This window comes from Toxorhynchites rutilus, chromosome 3, assembly GCF_029784135.1.
Source record: "Toxorhynchites rutilus septentrionalis strain SRP chromosome 3, ASM2978413v1, whole genome shotgun sequence".
Taxonomy (NCBI): Eukaryota; Metazoa; Arthropoda; class Insecta; order Diptera; family Culicidae; genus Toxorhynchites; species Toxorhynchites rutilus.
The window spans coordinates 217,079,038-217,104,027 of NC_073746.1; the positions used below are offsets into that span (position 1 = coordinate 217,079,038).

General features: G+C 37.4%; 1 protein-coding gene across 3 annotated transcripts in view; it reads right to left on the reverse strand.

Moving 5' to 3' along the window:
* LOC129776416 (protein eva-1-like) overlaps positions 1-21,219 on the reverse strand; it is a 416,080-nt gene extending 394,861 nt beyond the window's left edge. For 2 of the 3 annotated variants that reach the window (XM_055782044.1, XM_055782042.1), the window contains exon 1: positions 19,568-21,219. The gene's annotated coding sequence lies outside the window, so the exon portion shown is untranslated. Of the gene's footprint in view, positions 1-13,994; positions 14,097-14,163; positions 14,276-14,334; positions 14,355-19,567 lie in introns of those variants that run through there. The other variant, XM_055782043.1, reaches the window with a different exon arrangement.
* Positions 21,220-24,990: the final 3,771 nt, after the last annotated feature.

Genomic DNA, 24,990 nt, shown 5'->3' on the forward strand with positions numbered 1-24,990 from the left:
GTCTCCGTAGCCACATTGGTTGCGCGTTCGCTTAGTAAGCGATCGATCGTGAGTTCAAAACTCAGGACCCTCATTGACCATCTTTGTGTTGTTACAGAATAGCTACGTCCACGCAACAATCATCAGCGATGGAGATCGATCCACGGTCGAAATAAGATCGATTCATCCATACAACTGCTCTGCTCTGCAAGACACATCGGGCTGCTGTTCTATAAATAACTCAACAATGATCAATCAACTGTCTCCGCTGTCCGGTGGTCCAACTGGATAATGGAAGAACAGAAAGAATACTCTTACGCCTAAATGGCTACTGTGTGAATGTACCATATGTAATGGTATAGAAGGAATACTGGCGAATGACAACTACTGTGTAATGTGCTAATTATAGATATGATAACCATATGATATGTACACGATTAAAATTCGGCTCTGTAACATCTAAAATGCTAATGAGCCTTAAATAAATAAATGGGATAAAAAAAATCTGTTGTAAAACCGAAGAAACTAACCGGTACACCTAATAGTTATAATAAAGGGTGTGTCGCATCAAATTGCATCACAGAAAAAACGCTGTAGAAATTCGCCCAGTAGACCGATCCTTTTGAAAATTTTTGACAGTAAAATAAAAACTATTAAACAACTTTTGGCATTTTCTTTTTATTCATACTTCGAGCCCAAGGCCGTATGCTCGCACCTTCCTCTTTATCCCATCCATAAGGTTCTGTACAACGTCAGGTTGTAGTTTTTTTTTATTAGCAGAAATCCATTTTCTCTTGAAGTCCACCTCCGATTTGACAACTTTTGGGTTCTTCCGGAGGGCCTGCTTCATAATCGCCCAATATTTTTCTATTGGGCGAAGCTCCGGCGCGTTTGGCGGGTTCATTTCCTTTGGCACGAAGGTGACCCCGTTGGCTTCGTACCACTCCAACGCGTCCTTTGAATAGTGGCACGAAGCGAGATCCGCCCAGAAGATGGTCGGGCCCTCGTGCTGCTTCAATAGTGGTAGTAAGCGCTTCTGTAGGCACTCCTTAAGGTAAACCTGCCCGTTTACCGTGCCGGTCATCACGAAGGGGGCGCTCCGCTTTCCGCAAGAGCAGATCGCTTGCCACACCATGTACTTTTTGGCAAACTTGGATAGTTTCTGCTTGCGAATCTCCTCCGGAACGCTGAATTTGTCCTCTGCGGAGAAGAACAACAGGCCCGGCAGCTGACGAAAGTCTGCTTTGACGTAGGTTTCGTTGTCCATTACCAGGCAATGCGGCTTCGTCAGCATTTCGGTGTACAGCTTCCGGGCTCGCGTCTTCCCCACCATGTTTTGCCTTTCGTAGCGGTTAGGAGCCTTCTGAACCTTGTATGTACGCAGGCCCTCCCGCTGCTTGGTCCGCTGAACGAATGAACTTGACAAATTCAGCTTATTGGCGACATCCCGGACCGAACTTCTCGGATCACGTCTAAACTGCTTAACTACGTGCTTGTGATCTTTTTCACTGACGGAGCATCCATTTTTGCCGTTCTTCACCTTCCGGTCGATGGTTAGGTTCTCGAAGTATCGTTTTAGTACTCTGCTGACCGTGGATTGGACGATTCCCAGCATCTTACCGATGTCCCGATGTGACAACTCCGGATTCTCGAAATGAGTGCGCAGGATTAATTCACGACGCTCTTTTTCGTTCGACGACATTTTTCCAAATTTACGAAAAATTGACAGTGAAGCATGGCCAACGTGATCTATACACTCTTATCTGATTATAAGCGAAAGCTGAAGATATAATTCCTAAAAATTAAATTTCTACAGCGTTTTTCCGTGATGCAATTTGATGTGACACACCCTTTATATTTAAAATTAAGATTGAAAATGTACTGCTAGATAATGGCTCTTTATCCACTTGAGCTCAATTAAATAAATAAAGGAATAAGAACACATTAAAAATTTTGGAAGTTATTGGACTAATTCTTTCAGTGAAGGTGTCAGCATTGGTTGTACCCTCAATAACTGGACACTAATGCATTCGTTTTTGTCCGTTTTCAAATTATTCAGTAAAAATAAGCGATTCGAGTTTTGAAACACAATCTCAATCCAGCGAGCAAGCTACAGTGCAATTTCGTTCGGTGAATGCAGCGCATCGATTTTCATGTTGTTGTATGTCTGAATTACGTCGCTGAATGCCGGCAAATAAGGGTATTTTTGTGTGAGAGAATTGAATCATATTTTCTCAATCATTTGCATTTCGGTTGTCCTCTGAAAGACGGTGACATAAATGTGATACACGAATTAAATGCTGAATTAAATGAGGACATAATATGATTTAAGTACCGCCATTTCTCAATAGATTGCTCAGATATTTGCATCAATCGATAGGAAATGTTTCTACGCATCTATTAATAATGAATAAAGAACATTATACAATATTTGAAACCAACTATTGAACAGCTGCAAAATGTCATCTGAATGAAAATCTCGCCGTTCTGTTTGGTCGAATGGCATAAGCAATTCATGCTCTCTCAGTTTTGCTGTAAAAATAGCAAGTAATGTAGCGACAATGATGCCCCATGTCACGTTACATCGAACGGAGATATGAATTACGTGGCTGTGACATATTCTGTTAGTGACACTCTAGGCAGTGATCACCCAACGTCATATGTTGAAGCTGGGAGTTTATTTGAAAATATTTCATTTGTGCAATAAAATCATTTTGTGCAATAAATTATGCGTTTGTTGAATAGAATAACGGTTTGTCATAAAGTATGCTTTTGGTCGAATTGGCAATTTGGAAAACTAAAACTAAACTCTTAACTATTGGCCTTGAGAGAAGCGTTTTCGAGCTGTCATCTGGTTACTAGTTGGATGACTCATGGATCGTGTCTGAAGTATGCGTTCATCATCTTATTTTTTGTTTGTTTGCGGAGAATTTAAATACTTAGTTTTCATTCGTCTCCGACAGTTAAATTGAATTTTATCGAAAAAGTCAGTTTCTTTCAGAAACACAATCAAAAACAGGACAGGAAATATCTTGAGGTTCCTCTTTTCGCCCCTCACCAGCCGGCTTGTCGCTTATAGGAGGTTTTTCCGCGCATGTCACGTTGCGATCCTTTAAATTTATAGCCTCTATAAAATAAACATAAGTAAAAAGCATGTAACATAGCATAACTGACGAGAGCTAGAAATCATTTGACTCAGTGACTTTCGTTTGTTTTTGTTTCACTCTAGACAGCGATCAGCCAACGCTGAGGCCGATAATTTAATATAACAATTAGAATCTGTTTTTGGAGTTAATTATGAAATTTCGTTCCTTTCTAAGTTAATATCGAAAGTTGTAATTAAATTGAACGCGAGTTGAATACAATACACGTACGTCAGGTACATGATCCGCAATATTTTAGAAGATGATAGAGGATCATTATAATCTGGTTGTAATTCATGCGAAATTGTGAGGAACAATACATTCTATAAGTACGGAATACCGGTATTCTGGTTCAGATGTTTCACGACAAACCAAATAATAAATCAATTATGAAACTTATTTTATAATCAAAAAAAGTTATTATATCTTACCCCATATACATCAAACCAACATAGCCTAAATATATCTTCGGATACAAGAAATATAAGTGCCTGTGACTAGTTATCAAATAAACGTCTAAATGTCCAAAAATAACCAATGGATGATGAGGATGATTGGTTTCGTCCGAAATGAGGTTACTCTACTTTATTTAAGTAACATGCCGAATCAGCTATCCGAATTTCAGAAAGCGTATCATGTAATTCGTATGAGAACAATCTCAATCAATACATTGCAATACATTTCTGCTCGAAATAGCATAATCTGTGAACTGTACGAGGTTCGTCTGTAATCGGAAGGTTTCATCCGTACGAAGTATGTTATTAGTTCATACTTTGATCTTTCTCAAATGATTGAAATAGCTCGAGGGGTTGGATAGGGAAGTGAATAATCTGCGATTAATCCTACATACTCAAATGCATTCTTGTTCCACAACACTGCACTAGCACTGGTAAACTGTTCCTTTCAACAGTGGTTTCTCGGCATTGAAGAAATTTCGCATTCGGAACTCGTCAGGTGTCATCCTTGATCCAGATAAAATGCAAAATATTGGAATGCACCGTCGTATTAAGCTCGCCATTTCATCCAAGGTTAATTTGATGTTGTACAGCGAATAAAGTTACCGTTTCGTGCACGAAACTTCAATCCCAAGACGTAATAAGAAGGTTGACTCGTTTGAGTGAACAGAATTTTTCCCCCGCAATCAGGACATGCCCCGGAATGGGGCAACCAGCTGCTAGTGTCGGGCTGGCACAAGATTGAAAGTGTTTTCAAGAGGGAAAAGCTGCTTCCCTTGCTTTTGCTTATTCTTTGGTGAACCATTGCCATGAGCAACTTCAGGAGCATTGGAATGACGCGAAGTACCGTGAAATTGTATAGTGTCCTGGGAAATAGAAGAGTGGAAACAGGGAAAAATTGTTGATGCTATCCTCTGCATCAGCCCGAACATTAACTCCTCCTCCTTTTTAGTTGTGAGTTTCAGGACAATAGTTTCTGCATGATAGGTACTGAAGAATGTGTACTTGTACAAAATTCAGTATTATATTTATCCTTACTTTCGAACAAAAGCATATCTTCATTATAATCAGATGAGGTTGAATTTTTTTTTCTACCGATACGAAATGTTTCGTTATTCTCAGCTAGCTCATGAATGCCAACAAGTACACTTTACTGGATGCACAGCTAGGTTAAATGAAAATTCCAAAGGTTTATCAGACAGAAGCAGCAAGTCACAGAGAGAGAGCAAGCAGTCTTATGTTTCATCGGCTTGAATCTTTACCGGGAAAATTTGCCGCCAATCCAGAAGGCAGAAAGGAAAACTGAACGATTTGCCACCTGCTGAAGTCCTGGCTATTCAAATGATTGCTCTTTGTCCGGCCCGTAATTTGCATTTTGTTGTTTCAACCAGATCGTAAACAGCCGTTTTAGGTTGAATTCGCTTATGAATATATTCACTGGTATTGCTCGAAAAGTTTTGCATAGGTGGGTTGACTCAAAATACGCCCTGTTTTCTTGGGAATTTACACCGATCGGATGGGAACGTTTTATAAGTTTCCAATCACGGAAAGATTTGTTTTAAGTGATTTCATTATCATAAGAAGAGCTACATGATTCGATTTGGAGAGCTGGAGTGAATTTCATTGAAATAAGTAGACATAAATAATGTCTCTTGTGTTCACGCACATCTTTGTATGGAGCCTTTCATTTTCTCTATTCGGTAAGGGTAGCATTAAAAAATACAGTTTTTTAAGGTGATCTGAAAGAAACTATACACTTGAATGTATATCGCTTAGTTTCCATCTAGTAAATTTTGAGAAAAACTGATTGCACAAGGTATGTGTTTTATATCCCACCAAAATTATGCAAAAACAAAGTCATCGAACATAAAAGTTTTCTAAGTTTTCCAGAGTTCCAATCATTCAAAACTGCCTTGGATGATACTCTTTGAGTAGACCTCGTATATCAGTTCCTGGTAGTGTTGAATATGAATTATTTATGTTTAGCAGAACAACGCTCGTAATTCAAACGTTTGTTGTTGATTTTTATACACCCTACAAAAGAAATAGAGAAGCTGAGTGCGACATCGAAATTTTTAGGTGTTTTTTGAGATGTCATCACTTTATGGAAAATCGACGAAGATGTGATGTAAATCATTTAAAAATTTCAAGTTTTCAGTATTGAACTTTGGAATTTCCTATGTACACATTGTTAACTTGATGTGTGCATTTTGTACTTCTGGTGCGATTTGCGATTAAGTAATCCTCTAATATACATCAAAGTTTGATCGATCAAACTAAACTAAACCAGACTAAAAAATTACTTGTTAACAGTAATACTTACTGCAATATTTACAAAATTATAGTGGGTTTTCTACACCACTACAGAAAATTTTTGAAAACGAAAGAATGACGCTTGGAGTGCATGGTAACGCTCAGAAACGTTCTAGCAATCAAATGAAAGCTGATTAATGAAATAAGGTACACCGGGGCCATTTGAAACGATATTCTCAATGTTCAACTTGAAAATTGTCTTAAAAAATAACTAAGGGCCCTATTCCCGAATACACTACAAGTGAAAACAATGTTGAGTGAGTACAACCTTATTCCGGATTGCACGCCACTGTAAACATTTTTCGCGTAACTTTTGAAAAGGTCCTATGTAACAAATGTAAACAAATCGAGTTAATGGATGCACGCTAATAGTCTTCAATAATTGAATGTAATACAAAAACAATCGTTCACGTATCTACTTTCTTCATCTTTTTATCGCCGATACAAAAAATATCCAATGTACAGATTCGGATTTTAAGCACCCGGCTGTTACTTCGGACGCCACTTTCCTCCGATGCCCGAAACGTCCGAAGTAACAAAGCAGTCAAAACAACACGAAGTCGTACTTCGGTCGTTTTGAGTTTTTGTTTCTTACAGTAGTTGTTATCGATTTCAGTTCAATTCAACGGGTGATAACAATAATAATCTGTCTTTAGAACGAAATGCTGATTTTTGGATTGTTGTTTAGTAGTTAATTTCAAATTCTTATCGTGCAACGTAATATGTCCAATGTGCAAACGCGGGCAGTCAAAACGTCCAATGTAACATTTTCGCTCCTTGGCTTCAACTTTAAACTCAAATCACGGAACAACAGCTACGATTGGTTTTGGAGAGCTATTCTCGATCGCTAGTGGTGAGAGGAGCGATAAAGATCGATAACTTTTAAGACAATTCGCGGAATAATGTTCGGGTCTTCAACTACGTTTTTCTCGAGTTGACGAAAATGTTACATTGGACCTTTTCAAAAGTTACGCGAGATTTGGTTGAATTCATTATGAATACACCAAGTTCATCCACCGATGTTATTCTGGTTTACACTTCACGCTCTCGCTTGTGTAAACAGAGCGATTCCCCGTGCTCATTATAATCATACACTCTCCCAAAAAGTTAGTATATATGACGAGTTTTTTGGTAAATATTACCAATGATCAATAATTTTTGAATCTATTTTTCAAGTGCATTTTGGTTGAAAAAAATTCTTACAGCTTTTTTTCCCCATATAAAAAGAGCAAACGTTTTCATCACTCGGGCTTTGTTTATTAACCTTTTGTGACCGAAATAGAATTGAAATAAAAGTTGTAATTTGTTTAATTCGTATTTTTAGAAAGGAAAAAGTTCAAATAATACAACTCTAGTGTTCGAAATAACTAAAACCGAGAAGTAAAATTGAATTACAATTAAGTTTAGAGGAGTTTTGAAGTCAATAAGACTGAAATTTCTGAAAATAACAAAACTAATTTCGGCAAATCTACCGAATTGTCAGTTGTGCTTTCATGATTTCAAACACTCGCATTAATTGATGAAAAAATGTAGTTCTTTCATTTAATTTAATTAGATTATTTTTGTCTTTCATAACGATACTTCCTCTATGTGGTTTATTTTAAGAAAAGAAACTTTTTTCCTACCTGATTATTGACATTTCAATTGGTTTCTTTTTGACTACCAATTTGATTCTATTCGCATGACCCAGATTCGTACATATTACGCGATAATAATGGTAAACAAATGTTAAATCGACCAGTATAACCCAGTAGAAGCATTCTGTTCAACGTTGATTTAACATACACCCTAAACATGTTATGTTAACCCAACCTTAATGCATATATTGTATTTAATTTATTCATCTTTTGTATGCATATTTGTTCATTTATTGAACTAACTAACTTTTTTAAATTATTCATTGAACTATCTAAACTATAGACATCTGATCCTGCATCGATTGGGTCTGATCCACGGCTACAAATTAGGAAAAAATACACAATCATTACCACAAATAGCTACGCCAGACTACTCAATTCTCACCATTATCCTCTCCCAGGACCAGCGTGTAATTACTTCTCAGCCAAACACAATCGGGAAATATCACAAAGCTGACGAAACCCTGGCGGCATTAGGTGAGGCCTACTCCATGCCCCGTTGCAATATTGACTTGACGCGCAGCCTCAGTGGATACGGAACCTCTGTCGTGACTAATCCGGAAAACATCCAATTGATCGAACCACCGATCACAATCTGCAAAGCGTTTATGAAGTTGTCCTTGACCAAATCTAATAGCATAAAGATGAATCCAGGACTCGACAGGGTTCGTTTTTGTGTTTCGAAGTACCCAGATTCCTTATTATTGAAGTAATGTCTTCAAATTCTCCCGCAGCAGACGAGGACGAATAATTGCTATCCAATATGTATCAATATTAATTAAAGAACATAAATTGAATTGATTTTCAAGAATATTACTTACCTGTCCCGAATTCGGGTTAATTCGACATTCTTCTATGAAGAAATCAATATCGGAAAGTAGTGCCGTTCAACTCAATTATAACTAATAATGTTATATTTACATTTTCTTCGCGGTTGCTAGTAATCGTAATCGTAAAAGTTACTAACACCGCGAAGTAAAATGAATCAATCGTTGGTAGGGATGTGTATTGCATCTGACATTCATTTTACAAACGATTGGTAATATTTACAGAAAATATGTACATTCTACTAATGTTTGAATTACGAAAGATTTGGAACCTTTTTTTTAGTAATCCATTTTCTGGGTGTATAGACACAACTCGAGGATAAACAAAACAAAATACAACTGACGTTTCTCTTAGAAACGACATTGGAAATGAACACACGGTCATTTCGGTATCCACTCCACTTAATACACGAAGTTCATTTTTACACTTCACGAAACGGGAATAAGTACAACAAAGTGAAGTGAGATGTAAGCGTTGTGGGAACGTAAGTGTACGTGGATACGGGAATAAGGCCCTAAATCTCTAAATTGAAATCTGTTTGCAGCATATACGTCAATGCAATACGGATGCACGTCAATAAGCACTATGGGAGCCTCTTTTATGTGCAGACCAGTCGTGACCGATCAACCAACAGAAAATTTTTGGAATTGACTGACTGGTCTGCTGTTCTTAGCTGTACAGATGTTGATGAGTCGATTAATCAGTTTGGCCTCATCGTGAACAACTTGCTCATGAGCCATACTCCCCGATTCAAACCATCACCTAAGCCACCATGGTCGAACGGCAGGCTTCGAAACTTAAAAACCAAACGCTCGACGGCGCTTCGGAGATATTCATCGAAACGGTGTATGTATTCGAAGACTCAATTCAAGGAAGCATGCTCTGCTTACCGTGCATACAATCGCCAAAGATATGCTGGTTATGTGAGGAGAATCCAGGAGCAATTGCGTCGCAATCCAAGGATGTTTTGGTCGTTTGTAAAATCAAAGCACAAGGAAGATGGTTTACCCCTGACTATGTCACTCGGAACCTCTACAGCCTCGACGAACGAAACGAAATGTAAATTGTTTGTGCAGCATTTTGCGTCAGCTTTTGGCAAAGCTGGTCCGGAAAATCCATCCAATGAATTTCTCGATACTGTTCCTGCTGATCTTGTCGATGTTGACTGCTTCTTTGTATCCGAAGAAATGCTTTTTAGAGCGGCGTCTTCGTATACTCCTGGACCCGACGGTCTACCAGCAATTGTTCTGAAACGATGCATTCAACCACTATCAACGCCACTCCTGAAGATCTTCAGACTTTCAATGGAACAAGCAAAATTTCCTGCAGAATGGAAAAAATCATACATGTTTCCAGTTTTCAAAAAAGGTGAAAAGCGGTCTGTACGTAACTACAGAGGCATCACTTCGCTGTGCGCTGGCTCTAAGCTGCTGGAAATAATTGTGAGTGAAGTAATTCGCTTCAGCTGCAGGAGTTACATTGCTCAAGAACAACATGGGTTCGTACAAGGCAGGTCTGTTCATACAAATCTGATGGAGTTCATCACGTTTTGCATTGACAATACTGGATCCGGTAACCAAGTTGATGCTATTTACACTTATCTGAAATCAGCTTTTGATAGGATTGACCACGACATTGCCTTGAAGAAGTTTGCTAAACTCGGATTTTCTAGTAGCCTCTGCCGCTGGTTGGAATCGTACCTCAAGGATAGAATACTGCAAGTCAAAGTAGGTTCTTCGTTGTCGAATGTTTTCGTGAATGAAACTGGAGTTCCCCAGGGCAGCAATCTCGGTCCCTTGCTATTTGTACTATTTTTTAACGATGTCACTGTACCGCTTGATGGAAGGTGCAAACTGGTATATGCCGATGACCTGAAAATATACATCGTTGTGGAAAGTTTGGACGATCACTACGTTCTACAATCACTGCTGAACAAATTCTACGACTGGTGTAAAAAGAACAGAATGACTATTAGCATTGAGAAATGTATCGTTATTTCATTCCATCGAAAACTAAGCCGTGATGTCTTCTATTTTGACTATCGTATCAATGATCAAAAGCTTGAGCGTGTGGAGTGCGTCAAGGTTTTAGGCGTCCTGATTGATTCCAGATTGACATTACGAAACCACCAGTCTGCCGTAATCGACAAAGCGAATAGACAACTTGGATTTATGTTTAAGATTGCGAGAGAGTTTGATAATCCGCATTGCCTTCGCTCTTTATATTGCGCACACGTTCGTTCTCATTTGGAAAATGCTTCAATCGTGTGGTCACCGTACCACAGCAACTGGACGAATCGAATAGAAGCCATTCAACGTAAATTCATTCGGTACGCCCTTAGAGAGTTACCTTGGAATAATCCGCAGAATCTACCGCCTTACGAAGCTCGCTGTCAGTTACTTGGACTGACTACTCTCGAGAAAAGGAGAAAACTTGCAAAAGCTGTTTTGGCAGCTAAAATTCTTACATCTGAAGTGGACAGCCCAATATTACTGGAATCGTTGCAAGCAAACGTGTTACCCCGTAATCTTCGCCAGCGCAGCGGATTTCTGCGTATGCCGCGGAACCGTTCGGATTTCACAAAAAATTCACAGTTTCAATCCATGTGTTCAGCATTTAATGAGTTTTACCATTTATTTGATTTCAATGAGTCCTCATCTGTCTTCAAACTGAAAGTGCTCCAGCTGCTTAGCTCAAATAGATAATTTAAGCGGCTTAAAAATGATGAATCTCTTAATTGTTTATGTTTCAACGTAGTGTTTGTTGCCCACATGCATATTTGTAGTTTTTCTTTCATGTAGACCATGTTAAGTCCGATGAATGTATATATAAATAAAATAAAATAAAATATACAAGGTATGACAGAAGACTTTCGATAAAAAAGATACAGATTCACACTGAATGTTTCGAAAAACATCAATTTCTAAAATGTTCAGCAATCATATGCATTGTTTCAACTTGTCCCGTAGAGGGGGGTAAGTTGAAACGCGAAACTATCATGAGTTTAATATGCGGTTCTGCTTCCCGGGCTATCTACAACTGATTTATAAAACACTAAATTGAAGGAATTACGTAAAAACAATTGGAAGAAGGGGTTTTGAAACACGTGAGTTGCGGGGAGTACACGCAAAATGTACATTACATACTAGGAATTAATATACGAAACAATAACATCAAAAGGGGGTCTCCGTAACCACATTGGTAGCGCGTTCGCTTAGCAAGCGATCGATCGTGAGTTCAAAACTCAGGGCCTTCATTGATCATCTTTGTTGTTGTTACAGAATAACTACGTCCACGCAACAATCATCAGCGATGGAGATCGATCCACGGTCGAAATAAGATCGATTCATCCATACAACTGCTCTGCTCTGCAAGACACATCGGGCTGCTGTTCTATAAATAACTCAACAATGATCAATCAACTGTCTCCGCTGTCCGGTCTAACTGGATAATGGAAGAACAGAAGGAAAACTCTTACGCCTAAATAGCTACTGTGTAAATGTGAATCATATGCAATGGTATAGAAGGGAATACTCTAACGCCGAAAAATGGCAACTGCCGTGATTGGAAACTTGCTAATTATAGAAATGAGAAACATGTGACATGTACACGATTAAAATTCGGCTCTGTTACTGCTAAAATGCTAATGAACCTAAAATAAACAAAAGGGATAAAAAAAATAATATCAAAAATACTATTTTAGACGCTTTCATGTCAGAGTAGAGTCCCTCAAAACGACCACTAATGAGTGTCATAAGATCATTCAAATATTTATATATTATGTTTTATGTAAATGAGCATTTGTTACATGTTAAGTAGGGAGGAGGGAGACTAAAATGGAAAAAATGCCATACGTAATATTTGAACAACTCCTAGTTGCAAAATTAACAAATTTGACTTGTCTCAACATACTGTGGAACGAAATATAATAGAATAATTCTTATATTTTGAATTTATCATCTTCCATTCATACAGCAATCACCGACAAATAACGTCCGGCACCTGCAGCAAAGATACAAAAATAGTCGATCTTCACTGCTTTTTAAGCTCACCCCAGGGTTGAAGAGCACATGGGGTAACTTGCTCAAAACTATGCGGAAAAGATTTTTCAGTTGAGTTTTTAAAACCACTACACTTGACTATCCGTATTTGATTACCTGGCGTTCGATTCTAGCGATAGTTTTAAAAAAAAATCAGAGTTTGCAGACCGATCTAGTCAACGCGCAAAAATGTTTGTTTTGATTTCAAAAACGAGGAAAAGTAGACAAAGGCGCAGATTGCGTTAAGGCATTCCAATATTCTGGTAATGGCTGATGGTTGAAAGGTTACTGAAAAATTATATCGTGTCAATCCATCATCCATAGTAAAAGTTAAGGCCTCCATTTCAATTTAACTCGGTGCACCTTATATCAAAATAATATTAGGTTGGGGAAATGTAATCTACTATTTTTGCGTGAAATTCAAAACTTCAAAAACATTTTTCATAACGATAAAGTAATTTTGCAGCATTGTCGTGCTGCAAAATAACTTTATCGTGTCTTTGCTTGTATTTTGCCCGTTTTTCCTTCGATGCACGGCTCAAACGCATCTATTGTCGTCGGTAGAGGTCCCCCGTAACGGTTTCATTCGGTTTTACCAGGTCATAGTACTCCACACTCAGCTGGTCCCACCAAATAGACAGCATAATCTTCTGGCCGTGAATATTCCGCGCGTCCGTCGATGTTGATGCATGGCCGGGGTATCACGTTTAGGATTGTCGTCATGGGCCCACTTTTCATCGCCTGTAACGTTTCGACGCAAAAACCCTTTCTTTTATGTCGTTGGAGCAGTTGTTCACGCGTTAAAAAACGACGTTCGACGTCCCGTTACTTCAATTCATACGGGACTCAATGTGCTATCTTTCGGATCATTCCCATTGCTTTTAAACGATCGGATATGGTTTGCTGAGCTACTCCAAGTGTATTTGCAAGCTCTTGTTGCGTTTGTGATGGATCTTGATCGAATAAAGCCTCCAATTCTTCAACTTCAAACTTTCCAGAGCGTTCTTCGTCTTCCAAGTCAAAATTACCACTTTTAAACCGTGCAAACCACGTTCACGTTCGTTCAGTTGGAGCATGGTCACCATAAACTTCCGCCAAAATACGATGACTTTTCACAGCTTTTTTCTTCATATTGAAGTAATGAAGTAACACTCCCCGCAAAAACACTCTCGTTGGTACTAAATTCGACATATTCGAAGTGGCAAGAAACTATGTTGTTTACGCTTCAACTTTTTGACATATACTGAAAAAGTCGCGCGCGCTGCGGTGAAAGTGATGATGGTTTTAAATTTTGCCATGTGAGGTTATGGAAGGTTTGTAGTTCTTTCCATAAATTACAATGTTATAATCATAAAAGATTATTTGATTGCGATGAATTTTTAAGAAATTTAATTCTGCGCATTTTTTTATGTAACATGTTATTTTCTTACCCCTTCAGTAGTGAAAATTGCATAAATATTGACAATGGTTGAATCAAAGACGGAAATTTGGGAGCACCATCAAAAACAAGTAGAAAAAAGCATGGTTCTTGCATGTGAGAACTACCTTGGAAAGTCCGGAAGTAAAACATACGTGATTTGTTTTTCAAGTTTAGGTTACCTTATCATCATTTTCTTAGTTCAAAAACAGAATCCAGATGTCTCACCGATCGTTTACGTTTTGCGTTAGATCGCCAATTGAGAGTAGCCCTCCAACGAATGTCTGGAAATTTGATTCACTAAAATAATACTCAAGTTACGCCATCTGTTGTAAACCCGAAGAAACTTACCGGTACACCTAATATTTCAGAACTTGGTTAGGGATTCGCAAAAAACCTACGGACCAGAATCTCCATGCGTTGGTTTGTTGATGATGAGACTCGTTCTAAATTTGAAACTTTCCTAAACGTGAAAATTCCATTGATTGGTATTGCTGGGCTGAAATACCGATTGGTTCTTACCATATATTTTTTGTGGCATTTGTTTGTTTGAATCCCAGCCGATATGAAATATGAATCACGCATTCAAAGAAACGTATCCAGCCATGTTAAACTCCGATATTGTAACTTCGCAAGTTGTATTTCTTAAGGAGTTGACGCTTTTTCCATCAATCATTGTGAGCAGGGGGGAAGAATGAAAATAAAAATCAGAATGAAATCAGCATAGCTCATATTGGGCTAAATGAATAAAATCGTGTCGGTAGTTGGTAAATCGAAATATTTTTTTTCATAAGCTGACATATATTTATTTAATTTTATACGCACAGTTTTGTTTCACAATCTTTCGTCATCTTTGACGCAGCTTAAAAAATTATCTTTTTTCAAATATATATAAAAATATATATCTTCCAAATGTAAATCTGTCATCCTTGAAGTAAGATTCTGGAGTGAGGAAAAAAAAGTGTGTAGCATTATCCTTCTGATTTTTTGGGGCAAAAATCTCATTGGATTTGCAGGTGAAATAAATGCACTTTCCGAATAAAAAATATAAATTCAAATATACTTTTCTGTATCGAATCTGAATTTTACACGTTATAGAAGAACAGCTATTCCAACCAATATAGTGGTTCTAAGATTTTCGTAAAAAGTGGTAGTTGTGTTACTCCTCACCAAATATTAGACGTGTTTTTTAATTTTTTCGTTAGGGTGACCTTTTCAATTTTAGGGGGTCCGAAAAACCTATTTTTGACGTTTTTTTACGTCTTACATTAAGGGTGCCAAATAAGAAAACAGGTCACGTTTTTATGAAATAAAGTTATCGTTAATAACTATTTTTGTCGCGAACGGATTTTGACGATTTACATACCAAACGAATCGGAAATTCCCCAAGATTTGTTTTCTATGCTATATATTACAATCCCGTGGTAAGTAAACGGTTTAAATTGATGAAAACTAGAAGCATTCCCATTTTCTCATACATTTGTTCTGCTCATTTGTGAGCGTCTCTACCCATGCCGTCAATAATTGAAAATTTATCGGCGAATAACGAAGGGGAATGAATTAAAGTCTCCGTGAACAAAGAAAAGAAGAAGAAGAGCAAAGGGGAATATTTTCTTAGAGCATAAATATTGGATCTCATACATACTCACCGTTTACTATGATATCCTATATTTCTTATTGCTCCTATCAACTAGATCGCAATCATATATGGGATATAACCACGCGCGAACTATTATAAAAATTTATAAACTTCTTTTTCAAAAATTATAATTTAATTATAAATTATAAATATGTAAACTTTAAGTGTAATAGCTAATGCAGTGTGTGAATTTATTTAAAATGTAGGACGATTGTTTCTAGGTGAGTCCTCACGGTTACCTTCTCAGGCTTCCCAAAGATAATTCTACACCTTGATTGAAGTTTTATAAAGCATTCGCATGATAAATTACGGAATATATCGTAATATATTACACATCGACTGGTTGATTGATAGTAGAGGAATTCTCCCGGTTACCTTCTCAGGTTTCCCAAAGTAAACAATCCGTCGCCGCGATTGGGGTTAAACACTACGCGCTGGTCCGATTGGTTTGAGAGGAGTTCTCTTGGTTACCTTCTCAGGTTTCTTACAGTTAAATCTTCGCAGTTGCGATTGAATTTCGACAACGATTGCGTGCGAGAAATCATTATTACAAGTTTTCCTTCTCAGGATACCTAAAGACCTCTTCCGCGTGTTAAAATATGAGTTCGCGTTTACATAATCACATCACTAACCACAGTGAATCCTGATTCTTAACTCTTCCCACTAACAACTATCCCTTCCATGATATTCGCTAGGGAACCACGCTATAGAGGCGACCCTTCTGGCCTTCCTACGGCGAATATCATACTAACATTCCTTCCCTTCCCACGGTGACTGTAAGGACGTGGCCGGCGTCGTTATTGACCATTTAAAGCTCGAATCACCGAAAATTGCACAACGAGAATGATTTGCTAGTCCCAAGCGTCATTCTGTGTGTTCTTTGTGCAATTTGGTTGGTTCAGGTCAATCACGGAGAGCAACTACGAATTGTACAGTCTACCCAAGCTCAAGCTCAAGAGCATAAATATTGGATCTCGCTGAAACAAACTGTCAGTATCGTTCTAGATACGATGCAATGAACATCGCTTCGTCTTCCTTGTTTTGCGTCATCACATGTCTTCGTTTCGGATTGAGCTGTGGACGCGACCAAATTATTTACTCGCTGATGTCTCTGATATGTAATCATTACATCAAACTGACGCCATTCCATTAAGGGTCTGAACTACGCAATTGTATGGGAATAATCAAACTAGGCTATCATCGGCTCACCAAGAAAATAATTGTTCAGGAATTTTGTGCGTGATTTGGTTTCATATGACGATGCAAAACTATCTCCACCAAGGATGAAAGCTAAGCTAATCGAGTCCGGTAATATTAACAGAAAGGGTTTCTGTTGAGAAGAGCGCAAAACTGGGATAAGGTTGTGTATATTTAGTTGCTTCAACCCATCAATTTATGGATATTTGTGTGCGTATTCGTTGCATTATAAAATAATATCCGAAATTATAAACAAGCGACTTGAAAAAAGTAACAGCGTAGCTCTACGTCAACAATGCGGTCGTCAACAACCTCTTTTTTCCAAAAATTACTTTTATCAAAAACTCATAACTTTTGAACTACTGGACTGACTAAAATCTCCATATACCAAATTAAAGCCAATTAGCAATCTTTTTTGAATAAATACTATGCTTACAAAAAAAAATGGAATCCTATTTCCGTAATTATTGATTACATTTGTTTTTTTTTTCGTTGTTTACATGGCTTTGGACTAGGGGGCGCTATATTTTTTTATATTTTCCCTGAAAACTGAGTTTTTTTTTACAAAACATATCTAAAATTCATAGATGTGATTTTCTGTCGTTTCAAAGTTAAGATTTTTCAAAGTTAACCGTTGGGATCTTTCAACGCGGAAATATTTTTATTTGAATGAAAAATATCCCCTTCGTTTTTGGTGATAAATAATTTAATAAACCTTTCCTTTTCATAAGTTTGTGGGTGAGTAGTGCATGTATATTTATACAAATGCGTATATATATACGTGTGAGTAGCATCACTCCTTGCATTCACAAAATTTCTGTCAAAACGAAAAGAAATCAATTTTTTTTCTGATTGATCTGATTGAGTATCTTTCTTTCACGCCAAATTCAAGCTTCAATTGATACACTGTCGAATCTTTGAAAACGCCAAATGCTTTGGAATAGATAGATAATAAGCAAAAAATATATTGGATATTATTCAATTGCGAACCGGAGAGTTTTTTTATGAAGACTACAAGGCTGACTCGATTATATACAGTTTTGGATTTATTTTCACTGTATATAATCGAGTCGAAAAAAAAATTGTTTTAATCGTTTTTATGCATATATTTTTCGTTTTTTGAATATAAAACAATAATTTAATTTTTAATTCATCTCCCTAAAGTCATAAAATACCTTTCTCATATAAAAAATCCGAATTCAATCAGGACGGGATAGAGGATAATATTTTATGAAAAAAATCCTTCAACGCATATGTTCAAATTTCACCAATGACAGAGTTATACAACTTTTTGTTTGTTTCGGACTCTGTTGCCTCAAACTGGCTCTACATTAAAAAGTACGCTACAGAAGACGATTCTGTTGGTTTCATTCAAAAGATGAGACAATTTAGTACAGAATATAGTCGTGAAACATGTAATTTAGGCGATTTAAATAACATTTTAGATGTCAAAAACATCAAAGTTAGTAATTTTTAATGTGTTATTATTAATGTTATCCTAAAAATTCATATTGAACTTGATTGTTTCTATCAATTAAATTAAAGCTTTAGAATCGCTACAGTTTGTTCTTTGACACTAAGCTTCTATCTATCTTAATTTCGCTGCAATATCGGTATAAACCATTCCTGGTGAAAATTGATGCAAAATCTTCAAAAATTACGATTTTTACCCCACTTTACATATAAAAGCTACTTAAATTTCACCTTGACGTTGAAAGGTAAATTTTTTTCTTGAAATAAGTCATATTGGAAAACTAAAAAAAAATTGTTTTTTCAAACTGTATATTATCGAGTCCAAAATTGTATATAATCGAATCACATATAATCGAGTCTGTATATAATCGAGTCCGACCTGTATTATGACAGTTGTGATTTCCAACCAAGAAATCCTTGTACATTTATTACAGATAATTATCCTTGAGATAAAGTGAAATCTAACGAAAAAAACAGGGAACGTGCCAAAAAGTCTGGGAAATCAGGAAGGTTCACATATCTGATTGTGAGGAATAATGAGAATGAAACAATGCCTATACCGCTTTTTACCGTTATCTCCAGTGGCTTTAAATCAATAATTAAATTTTCTTTTTTATAACTTTTTAATGATAAATTCTGTGATGTTTAGCCCAAATTTATCTACTGCAGATTACTGTGATACGAAAATTTTCACCAATGGATGATCATTGTTTTTATTCAATTAAGTCCTAGATAAAATTTCAATATTGACAAATTAGTTATTCTCACTAAAACGACAACTAACTAAAACGGAAAATTGTGGCAAAAAAATTTTCAAGCTGGTTTTCTACAAAAAATCACTTTTTCATTATTTTATTTTTTTTGTTGGGCCTAATATGATAAAATTTTACAATATCTAATAAAAGAGATTTGTTTTGTATAATTTTTCGAACAACTTTTCCGTTGAAGCCTAACAAATCCAAGCTATCATTAAAACTGCATAGCGTTTCAAACTAAAAGTGCATAACAAAAAATATAACAAGAATTAAGAAACAGCTGACGCAATTTTCATTTTTTGTCTGATGGCCAGTAATTCTCCACTGTACACCTGCTCAAAGGGTTACAGGAGAAAGTAATCTCAGAATTTTTATGCATTCAATAGCCAGATTCAATCGATTTTGACCCGAATATCGACATCTAGGAACTGAGTTCTCTTTTACTTCGAGTCACCCTATGAAAAGGATATAAAAAGTTAATTGAAGCTGGATGAAACTACTTTGAAAAACAAATATAAAAATAACTTGTTGAAAAATCATTTCCACTACTGGTCCCGAAACCTTAATGACACACTATGAAATCACTGCAACAAATTAATTTTTCAAATCAGTTTTTCATTGAGCGATTCAGAGCTCTCAAACTAATGCTCGTCTGCAATGTTCTGTACCATGAGATTAAATTTTGGCATACCTGTTGAAAACCGCAACGATGGAAATTAAATCCGTACCATAGTTGATGGTAGTGAAGAGGAGCACTTTTGCACTGTACCACTCGTCTGCGATGATTCCGTTTGAATCAGTGGCAATCTCCCAGTGGTAACAACATGATGAAAGTTAGATTATATTTGAATAAATTATTGTCACTGCTGTTTTTTTTTTCTTCTCTTTCTACGGTTTACCTACATAGATCACCATCATCAACAAACAAATGTCCACCAGAGCTCTAACGCATATGCTTGTTGGATGCTCTGCTATCTAGCGGTAGATGTACTCCAGACATCAGCTAGGATGAAGCAAGATGCTCGACGCAGAGTTTGCCCTTGAAGAATAATAAATGTATTCGCGAGAGTGACAGACGGATTCACTTCTTTATATATGCACTGTAACCCGAAAGATTGAATTTATTCAAATTAAGCACGATTTCCCACAGGCACCCGTGCTTGTGTTTTGCTATCCACAAAAAGTTTAGCTCCTTTCAAGCTTCAGCTGACACTATGATTAAAGTATCATCCATCATGTTCTCCCTTCTTTTCGTATGCTCAACCCCTTTCGTGCCGAAGCTCAGTTCGTCATCGGCATTGTCATCATCGTTATCATCAACGCAGTCACCACTAATATAATTAACTTTGCTATGCAAATTTGTTTTACGTTGCTGCACACCAGCTTCGAATCTGTGACATGCATGCTCCTCCTTTAATTACATTCGGAAAATTTCACACTCCAGCACTTGGAGCACAAGCATGGTAGAGCACAAAAGAAGATGCTAAATTGCACGGCTGCATTTTTATTAAATGGCACCAATTCCGCTCATTTGCACTTGATATATACGTTTACTAACAGTGGCTACCGCACGATCCACACCACGTGTCGTAAATTGGATTTTAATTACACACATCCACACCGCCGCTGACCGCTGATTATATCCACCATCTCCAAAATTAATATTCGGTATCCAAAGTGAATGTAAATTGCCCTTTGATTAGGATTCTGTAACTGGACTAATTTGCGCTAAACTGGACACGACTCTTACTCGATAGGCACCGAAAAACTGACCACGACTTCTTGAAATGAGGGGTCGCGATGATCCTTCTCATTCGGCTGAGTAATCCAATTTCCGTCATTCAATTATTTCGCCTTCATAAATGTTGTTATTATCCATCCCGAAGGAAAACTGTTATTGTTATTCCACTGCTCCGAACCGTACGGAATATGGTTCATCAAAAACACACTATCGTTTCATCCGTTCAACACAGCATCCGTGTCAACCGTTAAACTGTGACCGAGAGAAGAATTGCACGCGTTCGCACTTGCTTCGTTCTGCGCTCTCGGATTCAAAATTATTTTTAGAGCCCGTGAAATCCCACGCCCGATTCACCATAACTTGACAAATCCAATGCTACGGAAAACATACGCGCGCACTCATTATTCATTCGCACATTTGCTGATTTGAAAGCATCACAACTTTCCACTATCCTGATAAACCGGCAAACGTCAAACGCGCGAACATGAAACTGATCCAACAACACAATCCAAGTGGAGAGAAAATTGTACGAGAGCCGGATCGCACTCGGATGCCGCAAGTCCTTAAACCGAACTGAATGTGAACCGCTGAAGCACTTTCCTTCAACTGACAACAGAACACACGGAATTTCGAATCACAGCAAAACAGCTCATTCCCGAAGCGTTTTAATACGCGCGCTCTCTCTCTCTGTCTCTCTGTTTCACGGCCAGGAAAATTCCTCCACATGCAACAGCCGATTGGGAAAAGCGCTTCGATCGTACAGAGCGAGTGATGGGCGAGAGAAGAGCGATAGCATCCAGCATGCTGAATATGCTCGGACATGCGTCCTTAATACCGTCTCGCACGTTTCGGATGAACATTGCATCGTCAGATGAACACCTTGTCGCCGGGTTTGCAGCGAGGGTGTGGTAGTTGTATCCACTGTGGATGCTTAATCTTACTCGATGTGAACCCCTTCGTAACTGGTAGGTACAATTTTTACTCATAACAGAGAAATTCCACGCCAAATCACCCGGAAAAAGGCCGACGCGACGCGTCAATGACCAATTCTAATTAAGACAGATTTTTCTTAAGAGCTTATGTAAAAAATGAAATTAAAAAAAAAACTTAACTCAAAATTAAATCTAATCAAGGTGTCTGAATAAAGTAAGAGGTATGGCAAAGTTATTGGAAAACCATTCAAATATTTAGTTAAAATAATATTTAAAATACACTGTCAAAAAGTATTACTCCAAAATTGAATTTAATGTATAAAACTTCTGTATCCCTAAAGGCCCACTCTTCGATACTTTTTGGTATATTTTTATTAGAAAACTCATTCCATTCAACAAATTTTGACATACAATGATGTCGGCCTCTTTAAAATGAAGATATGATTTTTTTTTAAATTATTAAATTTCAATACTTTAAAAAATCGTAACAATTTAATAAAAGTAAGATGAAAAATGGAATCTACATGTGATTCTACATGAAAAACTATGCATTACGTTTTATTCTAGCACTAACCGTTCTCGAGATCTGATGAATTTCATATAATGTGAATCATGTTTATGAAATAACTAGCTGACCCGGCAAACTTCGTCCCGCCCAAAATTTGTTTATTAACATCCGGCGATCCTTTTTTTGGTTAGATAGAAGAAGATATAGGTGGGCGTTTCATCACATTAAAATCCATTTCCAGTTTCGAACAAAGATCAATTTCGCTAGCGCAAACATCAAATGGACTAACAGCACTTGTCACTATGTAATTGTAGAACATATGGGAATTTAATTTTCCGAATTTTCCCTTTTTCCTTCAGAGTTTTCCGAAAGAGGAGGGGTGTCATACCATCATAGAAACATTTTTCATACCCAAAAACCCTCACATCCCAAATTGTGCTTGATTAGTTCTCGAGTTATGCAGAAGTTTGTGTTTCGTTTGTATGGCAGCCCCCCTTAGAGAGGGGGGATGAATGTATTCACCATAGAAACGTTTCGTGCCCCGTAAAACCTTCACATGCCAAATTTGGCTCCATTCGCCTAATTAGTTTTCGAGTTATGAAGAAATTTGTATTTCATTTGTATGACAGCCCACCCCCTTAGAGAAGGGGTGGAGAGAATAACCACCATAGAAACATTTATAGCAACCTGAAACTTCCATATGCCTAATTTGGTTTCATTTGCTTGATTAATTCTCGAGTAATGCAGGAACTTGTGCTTCATTTGTATGGCAGCCACCCCCAATTCGCATGCCTAATTTGGTTTCATTTGCTTGATTAATTCTCGAGTCATGCAGAAATTTGTGTTTCATTTGTACTAGAGGTGAACTGAGAGAGGGGGGTGGAGAGTCTAACCATCATAGAAACATTTATTGTGCCCTAAAACCTCCACATGCCAAATTTGGTTTCATTTGCTTGATTAATTCTCGTGTAATGCAGAAATTTGTGTTTCATTTGTATGGCAGCCAATACTCAACACCAAAAAATACCCCCGACTTGCATGTATTTGCAAAGCGATACCCCGCAGGCACATTAATTCTGAAGTCCGTGTTAGGGAAACAACTCAGTGGGAAAAAATACCCCCGACTTGCATGCTTTGACAAAGCGCATTCCCCCAGGCACATTAATTTTGAAGTCCGTGTTAGGGAAACACAATTCGGTGGGAACAAAAATACCCCCGACTTGCATGTATATTTGCAAAGCGGATTTCCACAGGTACATTTAGATTTTGAAGTCTGTGTTGGGGAAACCGTAAATCGGTCCAATCAAAACTTGGCAGTTTGGGTGTTTAGATAACTCTTGACATTTTACAGTTATTCAATTGTCATTCAAATTCAATTGTTCATCTAATGAAAAATAATATTTTATTAATTGTGATAGACGCGTAGAAATATTTCCTATCAATTGATGCAAACATCTTTCCGATCTGTTAAGAAATGTTCGAGTTATAAGCATTCGAAATACGAGTAGGGTTAGCAAATCGGCAGAGCAAATGTATGGGAAAAAAAGGAGTTCTTCCAGTTTTCATGAATTCAAACCGTTTAGAGATTAGCGAATTGTATTGTATAGCATATCAAAACATTTCCGATTCGATTGGTATGCAAATCATGAGAATTCGTTCACAGTGAAAATACTTATTAACATTAACTTTATTTCTATAAAAACGTGACCTGTTTTCTGATTTGGCACCCTTCCTGAATGACGTAGTTCTACGTCAAAAAATCAATAATTTCTCATTAACACAAGGTAAATCATATTTTTTCAAAATTAAATTAATATTCGCTCAAAACATTCATTCATTACCACTATGACTTTTACCACAATTTTTTCAATAAACTGATTACGCTTTGCTTCGCACATCAGGCCTCAGAGAACAGTCTTTCACTGTAAACACTACTGCAAGGAGCTGAATGATAAACTCCAGCAAACCTTGCCAATTGGGGTATTGCTTAGAGTTTAATGTCCATCAAACGTAAGGAATGTGATTGCGATTGATTTGAATTGTTTTCGCATAACAGTCGATTTCGTTAGCAATGGGATTTTTTTCCTGACCGTGATGTTGACTTTCATTTTCTTTTGCAACTTAGTTGAAACAGTCCCAAAATGTGTCGTCAGCTTCGCGTGTAAGGTTTGATTCAGTTCCGTCTCTTTTGCTTCGTTTAATTTGATTTGTGGTGAAGTAATCAAATCTCTTTCAGATTATCATCCCTGAAGACAGTTTCCAATTTTGTAATCATTCATTCATTCAATAATTGATTGATGTCGAATCGTGTCCACACTTACCTGCGGAAGCTGTTGGGGGAGGAACGATAAGGAAAAGTCGGTCACGTGCTTCACGGCAGGAATCTCCCTAATTCCTCACTACTGGTGTCAGACCACCCTAAAAACATTTATTGCACCCTAAAATAGCCAGATGTCAAATTTGGTTTCATTGCTTGATTAATTCTCGAGTAATGTAGAAATTTGTGTTTCATTTGTACGGCAGAGACATCCCCCCCCCCCCCTCTTTGAGAGGGGGTGGAGAGTCTAACCACCATAGAAACATTTATTGCACCCTAAAACCTTCACATGCCAAATTTCGGTTCATTTGCTTGATTAATTCTCGAGTAAAGCAGAAATTTGTGTTTCATTTGTATGGAATCTGCCTTTCCGAAGCTTCGTACACCCAAACTAGCGTTACCAGAAAACATTCCATCTTCGGCAGAAATAATGCTTTTACGCGTTCGTTCAAATAATGAGCTGTTTCAAAAGCTTTGAAATGTTTGTATGTGTGGGAGCAGACATCTTTTTCTTTTTTCTTTTTTCATCTCTTTTGGGATTGTACAAAAATAGTCCACACGATATCAACGGGGATCGATCCAAGGCCAGATGGAATGCAAAGCTGTTCACATAGCT